The following is a 21327-nucleotide window of genomic DNA, read 5'->3' on the forward strand; positions in this document are numbered from 1 at the left end:
GTGGTCTTCGCTGGTATGACGATGACGATGATGATGTGATGGGGGTCAAATAAGGGGCCCCATCTGTCGCGAAAGCGTCGCCAGGCCTCGGTAAACGCTCAACTGTCGCCACAAAGTGTCTTCGGAGGAAGTGCCCTGCTTCCAAAAAAAAAAAAATAATTACACCATCTTCCCGTAGGGAAACCCTGAGTAGTATGCAAAGCAGCCATGGGGTCGATTCAAGTGCCCATTAGTTTTCAGTTCGTCGTTTCCGTTACGTTGAGGTAAGTAGCTACCGTTACAGTTTAGTTTCCATGGTAACTACCACACTTCTCACTTACCGGAACTACGAAATGGAAAATTGCGTTCAGCCCATGGCTGTTTCGCATACTACTCAGGGTTCCCCTACGGGAAGATGGTGTAATTTTATTAGATGCGACGGGGCTATGTCCCTCCCTTGTCGTTGTGGCGCCGTCCACACCCCCACTGCGCATGCTCGGCTTGCTGAACGCCCGGTGGTGTCTTACCCTTTAATGGCAGCGACAGTGTTACCGGTGTCTTCCCGGGCCGGCCTGAGATGAGCCGAGCATGCGCAGTGGGGGTGTGGACGGCGCCACAACGAGGGAAGGACATAGCCCCGACCATGAGATGCTGGAGCGACAGTGTTGCCGGTGTCTTCCTGGGCCGGCACGAGACGAGCACGCTTCCCCTTAAAGGGATCCTGGAGCGGCAGTGTTGCCTGCGTCTTCCTGGGCCGGCGGATATATGGACCAACGTTACTATGATATGGACGACGGACGACGGACGACGGAGCCGAGAGCAAGAGATGCTTTGCATCTAAAAGCTTGCGATAAAGTCGCATAAAATATTTCCTTCGAAAATACTAGTTGCGAAGGATGTCTTTTCTGCAACCCAATTGTGTGTAGCAGTAAAGCCAACTTTAATAAGGCCCTATGTGTAGCAGTGAAATCACTGCATAGTTACTGTATATAGTAGGGACTCAGCCTTTGTAAAGTTGGCTTTTCTGAGCTCTATGTATTTCAGTGAGGTCTTGCGGCTGCTGCCAAAAAAAAAAGTATTCGTTAAATACGTCGAGGTGTATGTGCGGAGCTGATCGGCTGGAAGTGATGCGTACGCACCATCTTACAATCCCCACTTGGGAGCTTCTGCAAAAATTTTGAGGAGGCGGAGAACGGGAATTTCACGTTGTTGGGACCGTGAAGGCCGACTGCAGCCGGTTAGAGGTCCGGAGCTGATAGGCCAACGTAACTGTTTACTTCATAGCGAGAGGTGAGCCGAAGCCAAAGAACAATGCCCCGACTGGCGAGGTTACAATACAGGACTCGAGCAGAGCGACAACATCGATTCGCTGCTCTAACAGGAATCAGTTACAACGCTTGGGCAGCTCTATTTATACCCAAAAGCGGTAACGGTCAAAACGCCAACAAGTGGGAACACGCACAAACGTCAGACACACGCAACGCTCTTTCCAGTGTTCGTTAGTCGTCGGTAGCCTCCGCGCACGTTGAGTCCGAGAGAGGGGAGAGAGGAGGACTCCGTTGCGATCGCCGGGGCCTCTGTGTCCTTGAAGAGCGTGGAGACGAGCCTCGCAGGGAGCCGCCGAAGTTTTGGAAATGCGCTCAAAGCGAAGCGTCTGACGCGGCTTGTCGCCACTTGTCACCGACATGATTGCGCCTGTTTTCGAAGGCGCACGAGTGGCTTCGCCGCACAGCCGAGGAGTGATGCGGGGAAGTACTGCGGCGCTGGCCGATTCGTAACAACGTGTACGAGGTCTCGGCGAACTATCGTAGCCCTCCACTACAACGCGTGCCTTACAGGCCTGGTGTAGTTTTCTGCACGTAAGTGCCCAAATCAAGGTACTGAAAGCATCTGCTCTTCGACGCACCCTTGTGCTGCGTTCGGTCCGACAACATTTGGAAGTATTACGAGCGCAACGTAAAGCGCGGCTTAAAGGCAGTTCAACAGGAATGATCGATATTCTCCGACAATGCTCCGCCGCAGTAAACATCGCTTTCGTGAGAGATAATTGCCGCAAAGCAGTGGCCCAGTTTTGGTGTTGCTCCAGAGAGCAGTACCACCGACTGAGACGCAGAAATGCAAAGTCCGTTGCTTGGCGGTGAGCGGTCACTTGACATGATCGAGTAGATTCCCTCGCAGGCTTCACGCACGACTTCTTCTCGCATGTCAAGCGCGGGAAAAACGCGGAGCTTGCAAAGCGCGCGCCACTTTCTCAGCCCCGCCGAAACTGCCGCGTCCCTCGCGTACGGCGCGAATTTCGCATACAGCTGGGGCGCGAATACAAGGGCCGCTGTCTATCTAAACACGCGCGCACCTGTAGCGCCGTTCGGCGATGACCGCCTGCGATAAAACGTGGGCCGCGGCAGCAGACGTCGAGATAGCGTTCCCGCCGACCCCGTTTGACCGTTGCTTCGGGACTTCTTCCGGGTACCTCGGCGCTGCACAAAACGCTTCTCCGCCCGCGTAATTACAAACACCGGCAACAGGACGGGGGAAGAAGAGAAGCAAAACAATAACCTGCCGCTCAATATGAGATTGGCGAGACCGGCGTACGTGCGAGCTTCTCGGCGCGCCGACCTGTTCCCTCTCAGAGAGCACGACCGCCGTGGCTGTCGGCGCCGCGAGCGTGGTGGGAACGGCCCACCCCGGCGCGAATCGTGTGAAAACGCAGCCGGCGCTGTAACGTGCAATAAAGGCAGTTACAATGACGTTCATTTGACTGCTGCTGCTGGAGGGGCGTGAAACCCGCGTGTACAAGGCGCCGTCTCCGGCGGCTTTTCGCACAACCTCGCCCATCAAAATCCGCAGGAAACAACGGGAACGATAAGCGGCGGCAGTTTATGGGGCGCTTAAAGGTCCCCACATTGTCCGCTAGCAACGCGGTGTAAAACGGCGATAATTACGGCGCCGATTTAAAACAGCAGGGTGATAGCGAAAAGGGCAGGGGTAAACAATGTTAATGCTCGCTTTGCAAATTTCTGACGTACTTACACGCACTGCTCAGCGTATGCCCGGCTGCCTCGAAGGCTTGAAGTAACTTCACCTTGTGTTAGCTGACTTTGGAGAATCGCCGTATGTCACGGTCATAAGTTGTCACGGTCATAAAACACGGAAATACCGCCCCAGGACGAGAAGCTTCTGTCCAAAGAACAACGCAGACGCACGGATAAGAAAAAGTGAGGATGGATGTTCACATAGCGCGGACAAAACAAAACTGGTTCCCTACTGCAGCGGCAGGACTGTATTTATTTAACAATCGACTGCCAAGTGGCGCGATATTCAGGTGATCTGGTCAAACGCAGTTCTCCTGCTGACCTTTGTTCCGGTGTTGGGTGGCCCATTGAGCAAGGGGAATCGATGTCACTCCCGGAAGGGAGTGTCTAGCATTTCGCCGAGGCTGCAAGTGTGCTGATGTCCCTGTTTCCTTATCGTACAAAGGAGGAGGACCGGTGCACTGCTGTGGATACACCTCCAATGAGCGACTGTGCACATTACGCGGGCTGCATCGTCAGACTATCGCCGAGTAGGCATGCGGCAGCATACCGCTTCCGGGACGAGTAATTTAATTTCCGGTAATGCGCGCCTTCGGACGATACGGCAGAGCGGAATTAAGCTCCCTAAGATGATGTCAAAGGGCAGTGCCACTGATCTCCAAACGCGCGCAAGAGGAAGTCAACTTCCGCACGAGCCGTCTAGCTTCCGGCGGGCTCACATTCTCCTTGGTGAGCAGGGATGAGCGCTGCATCCGGCCTGTCCGTTTCTACCCATCACTGGTGTCAGCGGGTTCGTCATGCCACTCGTTGAGAACAACAGCAGCCCGGTTGCACATTGCTCGTGGCAAGAGATTATATGCGCTTCACGTGTTGCTGCTGTACGGGCATTGGGTGCAGACATGTGGGGACGGGCGTGCACTATCCGCGCATAATGCCTTGTCGGTCGCCACCTCCATGTGAAATGGCAAAGAATATTTTTTGCTCACTTTTTTTTACCCTTCACTTAGTGAAAAGCACCAGACGTAAGTGCCACAAAGCCGTATTATTTACGAAGTTCAGATGTATAACCCGTCTCACGCAGTCTGTCAGTGCCCATCACAAACGGTGCACCCCACAGCCCTACTCCGATTCTGAAGATGAACTGGCCTACGAGACTGGCTTTAGAAGTTGACGTAGCACGAACAAAACTTGGGCGTGCAGGCCTTTGTGCTGTTGTTTTACTCCATTTCCCTCATGTTTATCTCCCTATAAACCTTTCCCTGGAGCTGAGTACCAAACAGGACGTCTTTGTCAGGTTGGTATCTCTCTCTGTTTCCGCGCACCCAACCCAACTAAAGCATCAGTGACTAAAACTTGTCGCATAGCTATCCCAATGAACCAAAATGATGGCGCCGGCGGAATTCTTTTCGCCATACCGGCAAAGATTGCATGCCCATTATTTCGTATTCTCTGCTTTTCCCTCTTAGGTTGCTGCCCCTTCGATTTCATGTTTTTTTTTTTTTTGTCAGGACGTAACAGGAGGACTTACGCAGCAGTTTTAACTGATCTCAACGCGTACCGCATGCGCGGGCTGCTTTCAGTAGCAAACCGCTTACAAATATGCCTAATGAATACCGGTTGCTGCTAAGAACGATGCGCGACCGCACGCCGCCCTGTCAAGCTGCAAGAGGACTAATCACGCGATGAACGCGCGGCGCAGCAGACGCGCCCTGGTAAGATTTCGTGAACCCTCTTCCCATACTCCCACCCCGCCGGAGAAGCGTTTGCGGCGACCTCTCTCTCGCCCGTCCAATTTACGGTAGTGGAAAAACACAGTGGGCAGTACACGCACGCAAGGGCGTTTGGCACCACGACCGAGCGGATAAGGAGCCTCGAGGAGGGCGAGACGTCGGGGAGAGGGAGGGACGCATCGAGGAAAATAAGGAAAACGTCGCACGCAAAAGTATGACCCGCAAAGATATATGTGGCCGTGGGTTAAAAGCGAGCACGAGACGCTTAGCAGACACAGCGCAATGCCACGCGTAGGAGAATGCAAACAGACACGCTCCTTTCGCGCCTCGAGAATGCGCCGTGAAACGAAGGTCGCACTCTTTCTCGGCCTTTTCCTGCACCCACCGCGAGGCTGGTCGGGGCGCCGCTGCTGGATGATGCATGGTCGCGCCAAACAGCGGCTGGAGGCTCCCGGCCGAGATGCCGGCACGGTTCAAATGTACTTCGACTGTATTCGCTACGCGCTGGGCGCGCCACTTCACGGGGCTTGCCCGCCAACAAGAGCCAACTTAGTGAGGCGCAGGAGACTAACGTTATGGCGGGGTACTCGCAAATGCGAATGAAAAAGATTGCAAAAACTAATTGCACCCATGCGCGGGCGTCTTTCCGGTACATTTTTCTCGCGGATTCTGCCTCGGGAGGATTTATGCGTGCTTTTGTAGCTCTTTTTAGGCACACGGTTTTAAAATATCACCGACCGCGATTGGAAATGATGTAGGCTATAGATGCGGCACACAAAACCTGGTTTTTAAATTAATTCTCGTTCATTTCTAGATGACGAAAAAACCGATTGGATTGTGTGGAACGGGTAATCGTAACGAGCGAAACGCTCGGTTAGAAGTATTTCGCGGCTCATTTGAAAGAGAAAAAAAGAGTACATACATAGCCACAACGCGCGCTTGCAACGTTACCTCCTGCAAATAAAATACGCGAGGTTGCGGCGAACAATATAAAAATCGGTGCCGTAAGACGCAAGCCGCGGTTTAAGAAGAGCAATCTAGTATTGAAGAAGTCAAATTTCGGGCGTTAAATTTGCGCGTCGAAGATGCTCCTGGGATATGAGGCGCGCGCGCCTGTAGCTGGTGCTGCAGATTAATTTCGACCACCTGGGGATCTTTAACATGCGTCGAAATCGCGACACACGGGCGCTTTCGCTTTTCGCTGTTTACTCCTATTAGCGGAAAATGAGGGGGAACAACCATTTCTTACCCGCCAACTCCTCGTCTTGCTTATTATTTCAACTGCCGACCAAATGGCGCAAGTTTTCAGGAGCAAACTGCGTTACTCCGAGCCGAAGCAAGACGCTGGCGGGCCCGTATTTCCTCCGGTGTCCCGTGCGACCACTTAGAGCGGTGTAGGCAAGCGCGCTTAATAAGCAGGACGGCGCTCGCAGCTGGAGCCTCCCCGGAGAAACACTCGTCCCCGCACGACGGAGAACGGGAGCGCTTGGAGCAGGCCGCCTTCCCATGCAGCTCGTTATTTGTGAGCGCACCGCCGCGTCCCCCGAGCAGAGCGAAGCGAAAGCGAGCACGTGTCGGCTGCCGAGGCGACTTGTTCTCACGAAGACGAGTGAGGGAAGGGGGACCCGGTTCTCAGGGGGGCCCGCATCGTTCGTCGCAAACTGGGGCGACGCGGAGAACAGGAGCGCGACGGCCTCCCTCATCATCAAGGTATACGGCCCCTCACTGTCACTAGTGGCCCGCGACGGCTGGCTTCGGCACACATACGCGCGCACAATGCCTGCTGCTTCAGAGCAGTAATGCCTGTCAGCTTCCTCTTGGCGACGTGTGTCTCGTAGAGCTATTGTCTAGATGAAACTTAGTTACTGACGTCATCTTCGGCTTCACACAAGGCCCGATTCGAGAAGTACCTTCTTTGGTTACGGCCAAGCGGGAGGCAGCCGTCGCAGTGGCCTGCATGAAGCACTGTACGAGGAGCCCGTCGTCGTTCCCGTCGACCGCCAGAGGCTCCTTCCACTTTATATTTGACAGAGCTGGGTCGAGCACTATTGGCTGCCTTTCAGCGATCGCGAAGTCACGGTCTATTACTCCCCGGCAAATATATAAACAATAAATTAACCCCATAAAATGCCCAGGCACTTCTGAGATGACATCTGTAATGATGCCAGCGCCGATGCACCTCGTCAGGGCGGTGACCCTCCTCCCTTCTTGTGGCTTAGTTGCGTCCCCCCCATCCGGTGGCGGAATGTCGGGGCCAATCTAGTAACGTTGGTCGGGGCGGCCTCCGCAGACGCCAGCGAGTCGCAACCCTTTGTTGGGTCTCTCTGGCGGCTTTTTACGTGGCGTCGGTGGGGGCTTTCCTATCCTCCTGACCTTCGGGGACAGACAGGCGGGGAGCAGAGGACAAAACCCCAATTAGAATGTGCGCTGCTGTGAGGAGGCGGCTTTGCGTGCGCCCTGCTCGCGCATGCTTCAACGAGTTTGTTCGGAGCTGCGGCCCAGAGTGGTCGCACCAAGACTTGCTCCCGTGGCGGTTTCTGGGCGCCAGAGCCTCACGAATTTCTCGCCAACCGTGTGGCGGTTTGGCACCTTTTTGGCCTCCGGGCCCCTCCAGGGATCGCGCCGTGTTACCCCCTTTTGCGCGCTGCGGCGCCTTTTAATTTTAATCCAGTTTTCGTTTTGTCTTGTGCTATGTTTCGTCGTCTCTTGTAAATACGTGTAAATAGACTTCTTTTCTTCATCACCTACTGGCCTCGTCTCGTCATCGGGTCCTTCACCACCCTCCACGACGACACCAACCACCTTCACGAACGAACCAAACTTTACTACATCCGTGACGGTTTGCGAGCGGAGTTCCGCCCCTGATCCCCGCCGCCTCGGGAGGTTGCCTCGGGCTCTGAACTCTCGAAGTGCAAGCGCTCCCCGTGCGAGGCTTGGCCTTCGACACGCGGTTCCAGTGCGCGTCTCTTGCGCCTCCGTTGTGCCCGAAAGAGGATGCACAAACGCGGCAGCCCGTGCACACACGCCGTCTAAGGGCCGCTCACTGTCGAACGAAAAGAAATATTTGGCGTTGATGCGGGGACGACGGAAGGCAGCGAGGAGTATGAATATTAGACGATCCGTCGAGTCTAATCCAGGAGCCGTAGGTACTCAGTTCATTGGCAAAACACTTAGTTTCCGGACTATTTGGGCTACCAAATTGAAAAATAATTAAAAGGGTGTGGACAAGGAGACAGGTGATGACAGAGATAGTGCAACTCAGTGTATCTGTCTCCTCGCCCCTCTCTCCCCTAAATATTTTCAAAATTCATCAAAAATTTGCGATGCGCACGTTCTTGCGTTTTGCCCTCTGCGGGGGGATCAGGATAGTTATGACGGCGAGTTGAACGCTGTCAAAACTTAAATTCAGAAGGTAGTACGAATGCGACCTCGGGAAGTATACGTAAAGAAAAGCTGCGATTTTTTTTTTCTGAGGCAGCGCAAATAGTGCGATTTGAAACAAGTGCGACAGAAAAATTCATGCGCAAATGATGTAGTTTTACTATTTCACTCTGCTATTCCTTTAAGGAACTCCGAAACATTTCCGATAAACGCTTTAGCTCTTTCCTTTGCGTCTGGAAGCACTGCGAAAGCTATATAGTTATTCCCCCCTTTCACAGACGGAGAGCTAGCACTGGGCGAAGGCGTCGTGCAGCTCGGACCGTGAGGTCCAGGCTAAGGTCATCCAGCGAGCTGCAATGGCCATCGGCCGGTAACCACCGCCGGTCACCCGCCACCCAGACTAACCCCATGGGACTCAAATAAAGTCTCTCTCTCTCTCTCTCTCTCTCTCTCTCTCTCTCTCTCTCTCTCTCTCTCTCTCTCTCTCTCTCTCTCTCTCTCTCTCTCTCTCTCTCTCTCTCTCTCTCTCTCTCTCTCTCTCCAGCACGGAGTGGCACTGCGTGATTTGCTCGTCGCAGCAGATACGTGTTTCGTTTCTACTTTGCTTTGTGGCTATTCTTTTTCCTAAAGTGGCTATCGAATATGTTCATTGCTGCAACTCCAGGAACGCCGGTTAATAGCCGCTACACCATTGTAATGACGTAATACCAGCGGTCGAAGAACGCCAAGACCGGGAAAGAGAGAAAAATATAAGTTTCTAAGTTATCTGATGGGCATAGAGTAGTAATATTTGGCTGAGGTAGTTTGTGACCCCTTAATCTAGGTACTGAATGTGCTGGTGTACTTCGCTCTGCAAGCATTTAAGATTTAAAAAAAAGAGTTGAAGAAGTGTTGCAGGGTTCCTTTAAATTAAGACGCTTCTTTGGCCAAGCAGCAAACGTATAAACTAAATAAAGCAATGTTTGGGCCCCATAGGTCGGCAAAACAGAAAGAACTCACTCAAACTCAATCACAATTTTTTTCATTCACGCTGTACTCAATCAAACTCAGACTCAAAAAGTTCGTCTGTTCACAAAATCACTCGTACTCACTCATCAAATACTCATTTGTAATTGTACTCACTTGTACTCAAGCTCATTTGTCCTCACGAGTATTCGTACTCAATCTGTACTCATGAGTGCTGAATCTGTACTCATGAGTACTCACTCTGTACTCATGAGTACTCAATCTGTACTGATGAATACTCAATGAGTACTACTGCCCATGAGTGCTACTCATGAGTACTACTCATTTTTCACTCATGAGTACTACTCATTCTGCACTCATGAGTACTCAATCTGTACTCATGAGTACTCAATTTGTATTACTCACGAATAATCAACTTATTTGCACTGTTAGCTAGGTCGTAGCTCGAATGAAATACTAAGTAGAAAAAATAAATTGTTTAATTGATTAGAAAAACACAGGTTACATATAAATCAGGACCGAGGAAGAAAACTTCTGACGCGGTGCACTGTCGTTGGGCGACTTACTGCGCGAAGGCAAGTACATGTGAGAAAGCGAAACGGAACGTAAGCACTCGTCTGGTGTCTCCTCTTGTTCCCAGGCCGGGTCGGGCTCAGGGCAGCTCGGGGGTTGTCGGTGCAGCCGTGGCCGTAAACTGCATTTTTCTGCGTGTCTTCGGGTGGCAGCTTTTGTCGTCCGTTTTCTTGTTTGCACTACTGTACTCAGGAGTGCATATACTCAAGAGTGCAAGCACTCGCAAAAACAGTATTCATGAGTACTGTGTACTCATGAGTGCCGTGTATTCATGAGTACTGTGTACTCATGAGTGCTGTGTACTCATGAGTACTCATACTCATTAGTACTCAAACTCATGAGTACTCATACTCATGAATACTGTACTCATGAGTACTCATACTCATGAGTAGTGTACTCATGAGTACTGTACTCACGAGTAGTGGACTTACCCCTATACTCACTCGTCATCGTACTCACTGTTTTTTTCTGGGTGTGTGATCACTCATCATCGTACTCACTCGTGAGTTTGAGTACAAATGAGTACAAATGAGTGTACTCACGAGTGAGTACGCCGACCTATGTGTTTGGCTCACACCAGACGACTTTTGATTCCTTATAAATGCTATGGTATGTACTCACTTGTGTTCTCCTTTCTTTCTGGACAGTTCAATGCGCATACAAAGCGAAAAAGTAAAAAATAAACAAAATAGGCTTCTGTTAAGTACGGGCGAATCGGAATGTAATTGCTCATAACTTCAGCCGTATGCATGTACTCACTCGTTCAGCGCTGTATTTTAACCAGGTAGGCGAACGCTGGTGCTTCTATGTGCTATATAGTGCACGCGAAACTGTCTTTGCACTTTCAGGGTTGCCTTCGGAGAAAATCTGAAGAGGCCTAGGAGGAGGCTTCAAACAGGGAACTCGCTCGGCGTCACTGGACTAGCTTGCCAGTGTCAGCTGGAGCAGGCTTCTCTTTTCGGGTCACCGCTAAACTTCATGCGACCTCTTTTTTGTCCGGAGAAACGCAGCTGCTTCCGACGGCTTTCGGCAATGTGCAGGCACAAACTTTGTCATTTTGGTTCGCGTACGAGCACATATACAGCGTGCAGGTAAGAACAGTGGCCTACTTTCACAACCAAATGCTATAGACACGTCGCCAGATACGATTTAGGCCTAATGAAGAAGCAGCACTGCAGCTGCTGCAAATGGGAAGCCTCTCTTCTTTTCCCACAGCCGCGAAGAACAAAATCTCCACACACTGCTGAGAATCAAGCACGGGCAATAAGTCCTTTTGGGTAATTGTTAAATATTGGCCACCCGGTTTCTATGGTAATGAAAGTACCATTCAGTGTGGATGTACGCGATATACGGAGGTTCTTTTCTTGTGAGTGCAAGTTCTTACACGGGCAGTTCTGATACGACCTAACATTGCCAGAAGCTAATTACCGCTGAAGTCGACAGCCCATATATTATCTCCGCATTATGTATAGACGCATTACGACGAAAAACGAGAGAGAGAGAGAGAGAGAGAGAGAGAGAGAGAGAGAGAGAGAGAGAGAGTAAAGAAGTAAAGAAAATGTTATTTAAAGCTGTTTTAGAAGCACAAAAGTGGAAAATTCAATAGACTTATTTGTCAGAGCTTTGTTAAAACCGACATGCAATTCGAAACAAAATAAGTTACCCTTTCCTGGTGATTTTGACATTTTTGACATCATGAACAAATAGAAGCCATGTGGCAAGCCAGGGCAAGTAGGAGGGGAACGCTTCCAGCTGCGATGGCGGCGCCTACGGCGGCACGCGATTGCAGCGACAGATTTCTTTCCAGTGTGTAGTAGTATGAAACTATATGGGATTCCCACTCGCATTATACCACAAGCACGGTGGAAATGGCTTGACAGCAAGCGCAAACCACAGTTTCGCCAAACGCTAGTCACTTAAACTACGCCAACTATTCGCTATTAAAAAAAAAAAGTATTCGCGTTTCAAATAAGTAAGCCCTTGCACAGTAATTAAAATGGGAGATAGTTTTATTCTTCGTTAAAAATAATTGTTTGTCAAAATTTCTTACGCGTGAAGGTGGCACCGCCCTTTTCTCAGCTGCCTATTTCGTGTGACTAGAATGCATGCACATCTCATCTATTATTTGAGCTTGCACTAAGGAGGCCAGCGTGAAAAGACGGCACACCCATTTTCTACTCTTTAAAAAGGCACCAATCGCAACGACAATATCTCGAAGTGCATATATGCATAATACGTGCTTCAGGACGAAACAAAAGAGCGTTTCCTCTTTTTCTCTCTCTCTCTCCCCCCCCCCCCTTCTCTCCGTGCAAAATTTCGAAAGGGGAGCTCGTTGCTGGGGGGGTATGACTTACACAAGACGACTCGTTAGCCGCGGCGACAATTATCGCCGGAGGTGACGACGGCCATCGCAGCGCGCACACAGCGCAGCCTTTTTCGCGCCCTCCCACCCACTTCCTCGGACACTTCAGTTCATGCTCCAAGAACGCCATCATTCGTATCCCCGAGGTCGTAAAACAAAGGCGCCTCAGTCGCCCAATGACGATCGAAGGTAGCCCGACAGTTAGAACCCTTCTTTTTCTGTGTCTGGAGTTATTCCCCCCTCCCCCTTCACATTCTATTCCGGGTTTTATTGAGCTATGTGCCTGCGGCCGATGTTATGTTCGAGTTATCCTGACGAGGTACCACGAAACAAGACACAAGTGTCGATCAGCCATCCATCCAGTTTTATGATCCTCGCCAAGCCTCGACCGTCGCTGCTCCCTTTTCTGGCCTGCTTCAAAAACCTGAAGAAACGTGGCAGACCACATTCTCGTCAGATGGTACGTTTATACTGATGCATGCTTTAGGGTCACTATACGATTTGCAGCAGTGCCACTTTTTTTTTTAAATACGAAAGTGTTTTATTCCCAGATACACGAAGATTTCACTGACGTCATATCCGTCACGGAAATGACGCCACTACAACGAAGCAGGCGGCCTGTAAAGGGTGCACCCCTGCACACAGGGTCTTCTTGCGGGGAAGCAACCTTTAGTACTAAAGAGTACGTTATACTTAGGGTTGTTCGTTTTCGGGTTTTATATTTTAACACGAAAATGTTCTATGCCGGTATTCACCAAGATTTCACTGACGTCATATCCGTCATGGAAATGACGCCAGTACACCTTTGCCAAAGCGACCCGTCAGCAGGACGTCGTTCGCCAAGCGCACCCACAAGACAGCCACCGACCCGCAAATCATGCTCAGCTGCAGATTATGCTGCACATTTCACTTTCGTGTTACCGATTTCTATGACAGAGGAATCAAGCACAACTTATTTTTCTTTTGAAAATCCCGCCTGTGGTTATTACCAAAATCAAGAAGATGCAACTGAAGATGCAGAAATGGTACCTTTGGTGTTAGCTAAACCAGACATGCAAGTATCATTTGACGTATTTGACTTAATGAAGTGAGCACCGCACCTTTATTAGGCCTCTTATTGCAGAGATCTGATATTACGCCACGTTAGCCAGCGCTTAGTTACGAGTAAACATGCATTGCCTTGGGCTCTTCTCAGACGGCAGGACTCCATTTTACGAGCGAAGATAACCGACATTGTTGGCGTGTATATGGAAGAAATCTTCAAGTTCATGATGACAGAGTAGGGCATGCATTGCCAAGGCCACGGCACACAGCATGACACTGAGCTTTTCAGTGTTGCTTTGTGGGGCTGTACTAAACGTGCATTCATCTCACATCTAGAATGAAGTTGACAAAAAAGGTGGTGGGGGAGCAGGGAGCCGTGGTGGGAATCGTACTTGCTTGCTTTTCGGCAAACTTGACTGCATTTCACGAACTCCTTGAAGTGCTGGCCTATCAGAAGCTGGCGTCAGTGAATAGAAGAGCAGACCCAGCCCATTTGTCATCTTTTTTAAAAAATTTAATATGGTGTATCTGACGTTATTTTTGTCGCGTATGTGCAGGGTAATTTTTTTGCCGTTGATAATATATTTGCGCACTTTCTCGAAAGCCTACCATAAAGCCCTCAGCCAATGAAAGGGGAGGGGAAAGGGTGACGAACCGATGCTCCGTATTCTTCCGCAGCATCCGTAGGTAACGTCTACTTCCACGAGAGCGAAGCAGCAAACTACGTACGCCCTTTAAAACTGTACCACCCTCTACGCCCCCATTCATGGAAGCCCAAGGACCTCACGGATCGCGTCCCTTTGCCTCTTAGCATGGCAACCGAACACCTGAAGCCTAGAGCGAAGGGCGCTAACAGACATGAAGGTCGTGTCTTCAGCAATATGAACTCTCAAGACCACTCTGCATGTTTAGACAGACGCTGCTCAAAACGAAGAATGCTCTCACGCCGCCACGGCCTGGCTCAATCTGCACGTGGAGCAAGCGTAGTCGTATAACGCCGGCCCTGGCAGAACCGTTCGCGATCTCGAATTTTTAACCATCCTCGGCGCAACGAAGCACATCGCCGAGAACAACTGACAGGAAACGGCCACTTATACGCGGCACATGCAGACTCGCAGACGCCTTTCGAGAATTCCAGGCGAGAAACATCGAGCGCCACGTGCACGGTTAAGCGGATTCGTACGTCGGTGCCACGCGTACGAGAAAAAAGGGCACGGCATTGAAATCGCACGAATCCCGGGCCACGACAACATCACTAAAAACAGGAGGGAACGCGAGGCAGCGGGAGAAACAGTTGTCACTGTTTTACGCGGCCCTTTTCTCCAGCCATAACTCAGGTCTTTCTACATGGTGACATTCTACATCCAAGACCTTTTTTACATCCATCTCCACGTGCCAGGTGAAGATGGATGCCGCCGTAAGTCGTGCCAGGGCCAAGCTTTACGAAGGTCCTCTTTGAAATGAAATAATCCGGACGAAACTTGCTGAAACTTGCCTTATAGCCTCTTTCACAAATAACAAGCCATCATACGTCATGCGGAGGCAGGCGTATTAAAAAGTCCGTACCTGCACCAGAAATTATACCGGAGTGACCCCGAACAAGGAAACTGCACGAAATGCGGTACATCAGCGACAGCTGAACATATCGTCTGGACATGCCCCATTCATCGTATTCTTCGAAGTCTACTTTCTCTAGGCCGCTCAGACCTCAGCAGGAGTGCTTTCACCCTTTGGTCATACGCGTCGCGGGGGGAGTAGACACTGCGCACATCCGTCGCCTTCGTACTGCATTCCAACGGACCGAAGCGCATCGTCCCTGGGTCACACACCCTGTCCTCTAGCCCTCCTCCCTCTCCAAGCACTTTTCAGCGCGTGAAGTAAGTCGAGAACCACGTCCAAATAAACGTTTCAAACAAACAAAACTACAATAAATTGATGTCATAAAGAAATCGCTTTATTTAAAACTTCGCTTTATTCCAAGTGTCTCATAGTCTACACTGCGCACAGTGGAGAAACCGTACTTGCATTTAACGAACTACTACAGCTTACTGCACCAAGGAATTTGTTACAACGAAGGTTTCGCCAATCGATTTCAACGCCTGCGCACATGTAGCATCTTAAACAGCGCCAGCAGGTAATTAGTGATATACAGTATAGGAATTCAAAAGAAATAGCATAAGCATTGTGTCTCTCTTGTCCTATAGGATCCGATGTTTCCAGCCATTCGTTACCGTTGTCACTCTATTTTTTTTTTCTCGCGCCGTTCAATGGACAGACGCAGACAAACGGACAGATCTGAAATTTTCCCTATGTGTTCTCCAATAAAAATCCTCACTTGTGTGTAATAATCCCGAGTTGCTATTCAAATGGTTCCTGAACCAACCGAAACGCTCATTTATTTCGCCAATACGACGTCATGCTCAACAAATATCTGCCATCCTTTTACACATTTTAGCGTGTTCGCCTCGAGGTGGCCTCAATAACACCTCCCGCCCGACGTGCCTCTTAGTGCAGGCGTGTAGTGTCGGTGCATTATAACACAATTTTATTTGATTTGTCTCGTTACCTCGTCATGCTTCGTCATGTTGATTTCGTGCTATATTCCCATCATTTATTATTATAGTTTAATTAGCACTAATTGGGTGGTCACCAGAATATATATTTGATCCCATAGGCCCACACATCTACGTTTTGTTTAGTTTTGTTTGGTCATCGCGCTGACTACCCATACACACTTTCCAGGCAAAGGTGCCCGTCCCCCGAAAGGAAATTCGGCTAGCCGGTCCTCAGCATAATTGACCCAGCGCGAGTTTTCGTCCGGCTGCTTCGAAAGGCTAACCAGTGTCCCCACGTACGTACACGCGGGGGCAAGGCGGGCGGCTTCCGCGAACGCCCATGGCGGCGCAATCAAGCGATATGCGCTCTTGTTCGCCCCCTCCAATCTGGGCGCGGGCCGCTATGGAAGCAAGGGACGCGGCCGGTTGATCAATGGCCGTTCCCCGCGCGAAGGCCACTCGCCGTCGTCGGTGCCGGGGCGATCCCGATCGGGCGCGTCCTTCGCAACCGTGGCTACCGTGGAAGCCACCGTCGCTGACCGTGGCCATGGCGACGGAGAACCACAACAAACTTGACGCCTCCGCCACAAACACCGCCCGTCTCTCTCTCTGTCTCTCATCTCTACCGTCTCTTTTATCCCTTCGTTTTTTTTTGTGTTCGTAGACCTATAAAAAATAAGTTTGGCCGCGGCTGGCTAAAGCCTGACCCTGGGACAAGACAGCGGCCGGGGCAGTCCCGTTGCCGCGCGATACATCGACCCTATCTATACGCGCGGTAGCGGCGGGCGCGCCATGCCCCGAGGCGAGACTGCGACAAAAGATGCGCACGCTGTCACGCGTAACGATTTCTCTTTCGCCGAAATTCACTTTGCCGGCTCCGCATTAGCGTGAAGCCGCGGACCGAACCCACGGCCGCAACAGATAATTAAAAAAAAAAGACACTCCCGCGTACAGATCATACCAATGCAATTTGAAAAGAATACCCTATTTCTACAAACAAGACCTTAATAAAACACGCTATTTGCTTCCAAGCCGAATCAAAACTGAATTCCTGCTTTTCTAGTGGCCAACACAAATTAAACATTTCCTTAACCCAATTTTCGCAGCTAGTGAAAGTTGAGCAGTGCGCGCCGGAACGATCTGCCCCTGCACTATTGTATACTGATCAGTGATCACTATGTACAATTGTGAACTGTAGAGTCATACTCGTCATGGAGATATTGCTACGGGATATGGCCACGCCCCTCTGGCTTTGGGCGGTACGAGCAGTTCACGACTGTTTTTAGGTTCTCATGTTAGGGCGACAAGCATTTTGCCGTGAGCGCTAAATCCAGTTCGCACCAAAGTGCACGCGGGGACTGCGCCAGGGCGGTGTCGACAGATAGACCATATGATCAGCCTGGCTTAGCATTTGCATATATTTTATATGAAGTAGAAACAAAATTAGGAAGAAGAAAAAAAGATTTGCAGAAGGGTATGTGAGAAGTCACTGGAATATCAAAAAGAAGTGCCTGCATTTTCTCAGCCGTCCATATTTCCCGTACAAGCCTAATGAACTGCGTTGTGGTCCCACACAAGGGCCGAGCGCCAGGCCGGTCATAGGTGAAAAAGGTCAGGAGTACCTCGCGAGGGTAAAGGCAGCTTTCCAGGCGTGAATTCACCTTTCAGGGGTCCACACTCGACCAGGGACGCCTGTACCCATCAAAGTAACCGGTGGGTGCCCGGCGGTACGCAGGTTCGAACCCGGTACGGTGGTACCTCCCGCGTACGAGGCGAGTGTTGTACCTCAGAGCCATCGCTGCGGTTGCACTGTTAAACGTACGTGTCTAATCAGAGATACTCGGTCCTAATCGGCTACTTTTAACGTGAAACCATTATATGTATTACAAAGTAAAAAATCCGGTGTTATTCACACCGGATTCATTACACAGTCTCCATTGTATTCAGAGATTCGCGTTTACTGTGGAGTTCAAAAACTGCGCCTGCTTTAAACGTGTCTCGTATGCCTGCCAAACGATCGGAATGTGGGTTGTGTGGCAGCACCAATTCTCAAATTTCAGCCGCCATGCGACGCTGGTGCAAATTTGTGAAGTCTGGCTAATCCCAACATATGTATGTGGTACTGAACTCGCACATTTCTCGTAAAGTCGCGTTTATATCTATACCACGTCTTCTTAGGCGCTTTCGGAGAATGCAAACGTGCTCGTTACGCGGCTGTGTAGTCGTTAGCCCATGTGAGTGCAGAAACCATTCCCTCGACTCTAAAAATAAGGAGAGAGAGAAGAAAAAAATGTACTCATAACACAAAATAAAAGATAAGCCCGCAGGATGCCTTTCTTCGAACTTCAATCTTGCCTCAGAGCAAGGGCGCTCTGGGGCAAAGACGCTCCGAAACGCTATAAGACGGTCCCAAAAGGAACGCCCAGTGAAAGTCTCAATCCTTTTCTTGCGCGTTGTGGATTGCATGCGGTATGCATGAGCGCTACAGCGAATGGCCTCCGCATTTTTTCTCTTTTTTTTGTGACCCTTTCATTCGTAGCCGCGCTTTTATTGACGACCACCCTCATAACAGGCCTTAAAAAAGGTACCAGCGCACAAAATGCGGCGCGTCAACTTCGCTGTTACGACTTGTCTAGATACAACAAAGGATGTCGCACCTTGAGGCGCGAACGACTCGAGGAAAAAACAAGAGCGAAAGAACTAGGCGTAGCGAGCGAGCCGAGATGCTGTGTCGCACGGATGGTGGCGTTGTCCTCGCCTCGGCCTGAAACTCGGAATGGCCGACTGTTGAGCCACTTTGTTCTGTTGGGCAGCGAAGTGAGCGCAGTGGGCGTGCGTACGTCGCTTCTGTTGCGTTGCGGCCAGCGCGACTCTCTTTTCCCACTCCGGTCACGGTCTGAATGAGAAGGAATAGCAAATGATCCATAAAAGGAGCGTCAGCCAATCCCAGGGCGGCCGCGGGAGTCCGCCGACTCTGACGACTGGTTTCTTTCTACGGGCGCGGCTCCGCTCTTCTGCGTCGTGCTCCCTTTTGCGCGTTCTTTTCTGCTCCTTTGGCGCTAATTTGCAAAAAAAAAAAAAAAAACACACACACAAGAAACAGGGTTTTCTTACTTTAGATTTTGGCCCTTTATTGAACGACTTTGACTAAACCATTTCAGCGACTTCACTATTCTCCCCACCCGCGAGCAATGGGCAACCGGCAATCCTTACTCTTTCAGGGCCTTTGAACCTATAGGGTTAAAGCTGGGCGTTGAATTACGTGCAATACTTAGGTGTTTTCCTTATATATATATATATATATATATATATATATATATATATATATATATATATATATATATATATATATATATATATATATATATATATATATTGTCACGAAGACAAGGACGATGCAGTGGTGTTGAATGAGAAACACGTTTATTGGAGCGAACTTGTGCTCCCCTAACAACTCAAAAGAATACAGAGGCGGCGAATACAGAGAATACAGAGGCAGCGTCCGCACTGCAGGCTTTTTATCTTTTGGCGCGCGTGGTTCTCGAAACGTCGATTCGCATCGAGAACATAGTAGATCCAAGAAGATTATTCTGGGCTGTTCACGTTAGATCGGAATGCTCTCCCTATCACAACAGATAACACATGCGGCACAGAAAGAAAGAATGGAACACGCGCTTCCCTTGGCGCAGAGATAACACAGACCGGCGCAGCCGGGCGGTAAAAGCAAAACACAAATAAACAAACCCAATGTATGGTTCGCGGCAATATATATATATATATATATATATATATATATATATATACATATATATCAAGAAAATCTCGGAAGGCAAAGGGGAGAATGTGGTTTCAATGACCTACCACATTGCCTTCCGAGGTTTTCTTGACTGCCAACCCTTATTTCTGTCTTATTTTCAACGAGCCCCTCATTTCCTATTCTGATTCGCTATATGCATAGCAAGGGCCTCTGTTCTGGCAGTCTTAGTGCTATAGGGAGCTTAAGAGTGTACAACGCTGGTCGGCCACTCTCGACATGTTGTAGACTCTCGAGTCACGGTCCTGGGGTAAAAAAGAAGGTCTCCTTCACCCCGAGTGTCCGAGTGACGCTGGCTACACCCCCAAGCGCAGGAAACAAAAATACCTACCCCAGAAAGTGGAGGGGAAAATAGCCCCGCCGGTAGCGAAGTGGTCGTCGCACCAGACCGGTATTCTAGAGGTCGTTGGTTCGGATCCCACCCGGCGGGCATTTTTTCTCCACTTTCTTTCTGGCTTTCCAAATTTTTATCTGTTTCAATGACCTACCACATTCTCCCCTTTGCCTTCCGAGGTTTTCTTGACTGCCAACCCTTATTTCTGTCTTATTATCAACGAGCCCCTCATTTCCTATTCTAATTCGTTATATATGTATATATATATATATATAAATATATATATATATATATATATATATATATATATATATATATATATATATATATATATATATATATATATATATATATATATATATATATATATATATATATATATAACTGGCATGCTGGCGATGGGGCCGAAGGCGTGGTGATCACAAAGTAAGAAACCTCGGTAACAGCAACAGCGGAGGTTTTATTTCGACGTTTCGACTTCGAGACAAGAAGACTTGTCTCGAAGTCGAAACGTCGAAATAAAACCTCCGCTGTTGCTTTTACCGAGGTTTCTTACTTTGTATATATATATATATATATATATATATATATATATATATATATATATATATATATATGTGTGTGTATGGGCGTTTGGCTGTTCGACCGACGCCGCTACGTTACGGGCAAGGATCCCGTAACGTAGCAATAGCACACAGGAACTGAGAAATAGAACGAGACCACTTGCCGTGTACGGGCTAATAACTCGCAATACCAAGGAGATGACCACGGTGCCTTCTTGAAGTGGCTATGACAACGCGATTTGAGAGAGTAAACTGCAATGTTTCGAAATGGCAACTCAGCGTACGTGCAAGTTATTTGTGCCCGTAGTGGACACATTTGGGTCTAGTGACCAAGCCGCTCTGCCCTCATGGGCGTGGTCTTCTTATAAAAACTTCAAGATGTCATCGACGAACGGGGAAATATCGGTAACACTATAAGTTGCGTCAACGGACATACTTCTACCCTGCTCCCCTGGATTTCTCGGATGACAGATAAAGCACTAGCAACGACGTCGCCGCTGCCAAGGAGTTAGCCGAATTGCTGGCGGCGCAGCGGGACAAGGGGGGAAACACGGGCATACGCCGTGGTGACGTTAGGCCTGACCTTATGCGCTTTGGAACGTAACATCGTCAAGCGGTACCCTACTCTTGGCGTACAATGAGATTGACCTTGCTTGGCAGTTCGCTGAGCTTAACGCTGGGGAGGCCAAATGCTAAGCCTAAGGCCTAACAGGGGCGATTAGACAAGCACCTTACTAGACTTAATGGAGAGATGAAGGAAAATACACGAAGAGAAAACGATGACGCTTACGCTTCCACGTCCACACCTTAACCCACATGAAATTGTTTTGTAAGCTCATTAGTAGGCCCTCCAAACGGTGATCTCTAGCAAAAGGCGAAAGATCAAATCGCAATTGAAATTGAGGAGAGGCCTGAGCATTGAGGAGAGCCTGAGGAGAGCCTCAACCGCACATGTCCTCGGCAACCTGTAGCAGGTTCGCCTCTGCGCATGCCC

At 49.6% G+C, this 21327-nt stretch overlaps 1 protein-coding gene and 1 non-coding gene across 4 annotated transcripts in view; both read right to left on the reverse strand.

The window, feature by feature from the left end:
- Positions 1 to 21327, reverse strand: part of Bdg (sodium-dependent transporter bedraggled) — a 210753-nt gene that overhangs the window by 88932 nt on the left and 100494 nt on the right. The window lies entirely within an intron of this gene.
- LOC144154018 (U5 spliceosomal RNA) lies at positions 21130 to 21252 on the reverse strand. Its single transcript, XR_013319438.1, has one exon. It is a non-coding gene; the product is annotated as a U5 spliceosomal RNA (small nuclear RNA).

Source organism: Haemaphysalis longicornis, unplaced genomic scaffold, assembly GCF_048455015.1.
Source record: "Haemaphysalis longicornis isolate Haplotype H1 unplaced genomic scaffold, Haemaphysalis longicornis Haplotype H1 scaffold_9, whole genome shotgun sequence".
NCBI lineage: Eukaryota > Metazoa > Arthropoda > Arachnida > Ixodida > Ixodidae > Haemaphysalis > Haemaphysalis longicornis.